The following is a 4,920-nucleotide window of genomic DNA, read 5'->3' as shown; positions in this document are numbered from 1 at the left end:
TAAATGGAAGTATTTAATTAAGGATGAGCCTATCCTGACTTCTTTTTAGATGTGACACTTTTCTCTAAGGCTTTCTGGACAAGATTTTTTTTTCTCTGACAGGTTTTAAGAAATTTAGCCTCTATGCTTCTGAAGTCATCCATTTTATTTAAACAAGTCCTGTTTAAAAATTCCCATAATGTGCCACATTTAAGGAGGCCCTACCTTCCCAGGCTCATGCATGACTTCTAGAACAGTCACTCAGGCTTTTCCTTAACCATTTCATTTTTTGTACATTATACCTTTTTAGCATCTCATTGGCATGCTTTAACTAGAGTGCAAAATCTCCTCCTGTGGGATGAACACATCATTCTGCAAATTATTTCTCCATTTTTAGGGCCATATAGTTGCCATCAGAAGTTAAATACTCGTCTTGGTATACAAGTTCATATGTGAACTGCTTATCCCAGCATTCAGACTCCTCAAGAGCCCAGAAGCAAGCATTCTCACACTTAGGGCTAGCGAGTTACTTTTTTTTGGGGGGGGGGGGCATTAAACAACACAAATTTATTCTCTTACAGTCCTGGAAGTCAGAAGTCCAAAAGATAAAGGTATCAGTAGAACTACATTACTTCTGTAGGGAGGCTCTAGGAGAAAACCTATTTCTTTATCTTTTAGAGCTTCTAGAGATTGCTGACATTTCTTGGCACCTTCCATCTTCAAAACCAGTAAAGTCTTTGACATGCTGTATCACTCTTCTTCTGCTACTCTTTTCCACTTTTAAGGATTTTATGATTACACTGGATAATTTAAGATAATCTCCCTATTTTTTTTAATTGATGTATAATTGACATATAACATTATATTAGTTTCAGGTGTACAATATAATGATTTGATATCTGTATACAATGTGAAATTATTACCACAATAAGTTTAGTTAACATCTATCACCATCCATATTACAAAAAATTTTTATGTTGAGAATTTTTTAGATCTATCTTCTTAGCAACTTTCAAATATGCAACACAGTATTATTAACTATAGTCACCATGCTGTACATCACATCCCTAGGACTTATTTATTTTATAACTAGAAGTTTGTACCTTTGACTACCTTTACCCATTTTACCTACCTGACCACCCATCTCTGGCAACCACTAGTCTATTTCCTATATTTATGAGCTTGTTTTTTGTGTTTTAGATTATATATTGGAGAGATACTTTCATACTAAATCTCTTGTTACAACTGATAGTCTACCTCTGTTTGTTGGGAATTCTTTAGAAATTCTGTGTTCAGGATAGAGAAATTAAATACCACTTTCTAGATGAGCCTCTTTTTCTATAGCAATGTTAATAAACAGTTACTGATTATCACATTCAGCTAGAGTTCTATTTATTTTCTTATTTTATCTCTGTTGGACTTTAAAGAAGTGTATTAAAGGACATCAATTTCAATATCACTTGAGTTCACTACTTGAGTCAAGGACTAGCAGTGCCTTCTCTGTAATCATATGCTGGTGGTACAAAAGTTATTTCCCACCCCCAGCTTTATCGAAATACAATTCACATATAATACTGTGTAAGTTTAAGGTATAAATGTGATAATTTGCCATACATATATATTCTGAAATGTTTACCACAGTAAGATTGGTTAATACACTCTTTACCTCAATTATCATTTTGTTATTTTTATGGTGAGAACATTAAAACTTAGAATACAGCAAATTTCAAGTATACAGTACAGTATTAACTATAATCACCATGCTGTGCATTAGATCATCAGAACTTATTCACCTTATAACCGAAAGTGTTTACTCTTTTATTTCTGTACTCCCCAGCCCCTGGCAAGCACCTTTGTATACCCTCTGTTTCTATGAGTTCAGCTTTTTTGATTTCACATATAGGTGAGATCATATAGTACGTGCCTGACTTCTTCATTTAGCATAATGCCATCAAGGTCCATCTACGTGGTCACAAATGGAAGGATTTTCTTCTTTTCTATGGATAAATAATATTCCTTTGTATATATAAACTACATTTTCTGTATCCATTCATCTATCAGTGGACATTTACGTTGTTCCCATGTCTTGGCTACTGTGAGTAATGCTGTAATGAACATGGGAGTGTAGATATTTCTGTGAAAGAGTGATGTCACCTCCTTTAGATATAAATCCAGAAATGAGATTGTTGAATCATGGTAATACCATTTTTAATTTTTCTGAAGAAACTCCATACTGTTTTCCATAGTGGCTGCACCAATTTACATTCCCATCTACAATATACCAGAGTTCTCTTTTCTCCATATCCTCATTAGCATTTGTTATCTCTTGTCTTTTTGATAATAGCTATTCTAACATGTGTGAGATAATGTCCCGTTTTGGTTTCGATTTGAATTTCCCTGAGGATCAGTGATATTGAGCACCTTTTCATGTACTTGCCAGCTGCAAAGTGTCTTTCACTGTGTCCTGGCTATTGTTCCAAATCAAATTGCTCAAATTCTAGAGTTACCAAATAGCAATACAAATGCGTAGTGTACCGGGACTCAAATCATAATTGTAGGTGCCTCTCTGTCTTCATGAATATAACCATTATATTCTAGTCCTCATAACTTTTTTGAGGCTTTCTTGTGGTCATATTGAAATGACTATCAAAAATGATCACGCCTGCCTATTTGTGTGTCTGATACCGAGGTAAGATCATTTTGCAGATTAATGATAGCTTCCTTTTGGCAAGAGGTAAAACCACACTTTCATTCCTCTGTCATTTCTCTAAATATTCATGGTCAGGGATGGGTTGGGTGTGTCATATATAAGTAAATGAAACACTGCCTTGTATATTGCTTTGTTTATTATTCTTCACATTTTCCTGATACATCCTACTGTTTTCACTATTGTTCATTTCTGTTGGCACCAGATTCTCTGCTCATCCTGAGTCTCTGTATCACTTGCTGATCTCCTTTGGAGGCTGGTCTTTGATATATGCTCGTACCACTACTGATCATGTCTTACAGTTCTGGGGCTGCTATTGCTTTATTCATATTTCCTGTGAATGGTAGTCACATGCACTAGACTTCTGGGATTGAGGTTATCTCCTCTCTCCATTCTTTGAGTCTTCTTGCTCGCTCACTTATCTCTTTCTGGGTAGTACTAAAAAATCTTTCTTTTTCTTTGCCAAAATCTTTTCTAAGATTTTCTATAACACTATTGTTTAGGCCATAGTTTTAAAGATTTTGACAGTTTCTCCCCAGATCTCTCCTTTCTTGGTTGTGTAGAGTCTCAGAAAAGATGTTAGGTCAAGAGAATGTCAGATATAACTTTACAATGTACTTGGAATATTTGTTTCTATGACATTTAGGATCTTTTACTGCATCAGTCCATTGCCAAAAAGACTCTATACTCATTTAGGATGAATCTTGTAGCTTCTTAATATTTGACTTCTAAGTCTCCAGTTCTTTCACTCTCCACTAACCAGTGTGCCAGGCATGTCTCAATAACAAATGCTATAGGTTGACATCATTTTTTTCCCAAGGAACTCTTGGACATCATGCAGATTAAGAATGTGATATCTAAAAATCCCAGATAAACAGACTTAGAGCCCAGAACACAGAGAGGAACTCTTTGGAAGGCAGGGAAATAGAGGTAAGAGAGGGATTGTCTAAAATGCATATCTGAATTTCAGGTCTGCCCTCACCAAAATCGCTGTTATGAATATCCCAATTTTTCCTGTCACCTACACTGTATTTCATTTAATGTGTGAACTCAACAAGGAACCAGAATCAGTGATCAATATCATTCTCACATGTTCGGTTCTTTTTTTCTGATCCTGCCTCTGTGTTGTCCAAATAGTTTACTCTCCTGAACTGCAGTTGCCTCAAGTATTTCAATTATTGTTTAGAATGACTCACTTTTGAAAAGTAGATCCCGACCATCTTACCTTTGTCATAAGTAGTGTAAGAACATAATCAGGGACATACAAGTGTACTATTTACTAGAAGAATAAACTGCTGTTATTTTACCAAGGAGGTACTTGGTACCTGTTGATTGGTATACTCAGGATGTGTAGCTGTGGGCATGACTACGTCTTCCATCAGCCAGAAGTACATGATGAAGGGAGGCCTTTCTTGTCTCTATTGCATGAGAGCCTTATATCACAGATCAGAACAAATAATACAATGAATACAAATCTAATAACCTAAAACAACTCAGTTTGAGATCACTTAGTGTGGGGGCAAATATTTCTTTAAAATTTAATGATATTTTGGTTCTTTAATAACTTATTTATAATTGTCATTCTGAGCTACTTTTATTGCATGTATTATTTTGATATTGAAACTTTAATTAATGTGGAAAAAAAGTGAAAGTAAATCCCTAACAGATTTCCATGTGTAATGATTAAAAATTAAAAATGAGTCTATAGCCATGCTACCCTGAACAAGCCCGATCCCATCTGATTTCGGAAGCTAAGCAGGGTCGGGCCTGGTTTGTACTTGGATGGGAGACCACCTAGGAAGATGAGGTGCTATAGGCATAAAAAACAAAAAATAAGGGATTGTAAGCTGACAAGGTCCTTGCAATCTGTGAGGTCAACCAAGGGTTAACTCACTTAAAAAATAAAAATAAATAAATTAATTAAAAATTAAAAATGATGACTGCTTAGGCTTCAGTTATCTAGAAAATACACTTCTGTAGAATATCTAATTTCCTAACGCTACTGAATGAATGACATATTATTAGCTTATTTTTATTATGTGTCTCTCATAACATAGAATACTATAGATGCTTCCTTGCTCAAGAAAATTATGACCTTAGTGATGAAAAGTAAAGTTAACATATCTGCAAGAAGCAGAGTTAAAACACTCAAATTAGGAAACATTTGAATGCCTGGTTGAGGTTGTCCCTGAGACCCAACATTATTTCTATACTTCCTATAAATTATAGTAAGA

At 34.9% G+C, this 4,920-nt stretch overlaps 1 pseudogene; it reads left to right on the top strand.

Annotated features, from left to right (window-relative positions):
• Positions 1–4,386: 4,386 nt before the first annotated feature.
• On the top strand, positions 4,387–4,505 carry LOC111736212 (annotated as a pseudogene).
• Positions 4,506–4,920: the final 415 nt, after the last annotated feature.

Source organism: Pteropus vampyrus, unplaced genomic scaffold (genome assembly GCF_000151845.1).
Source record: "Pteropus vampyrus isolate Shadow unplaced genomic scaffold, Pvam_2.0 Scaffold18, whole genome shotgun sequence".
NCBI classification, from domain to species: Eukaryota; Metazoa; Chordata; class Mammalia; order Chiroptera; family Pteropodidae; genus Pteropus; species Pteropus vampyrus.
Note: the sequence above shows the minus strand (reverse complement) of the source record. Positions and strands in the feature narration are given on the sequence as shown.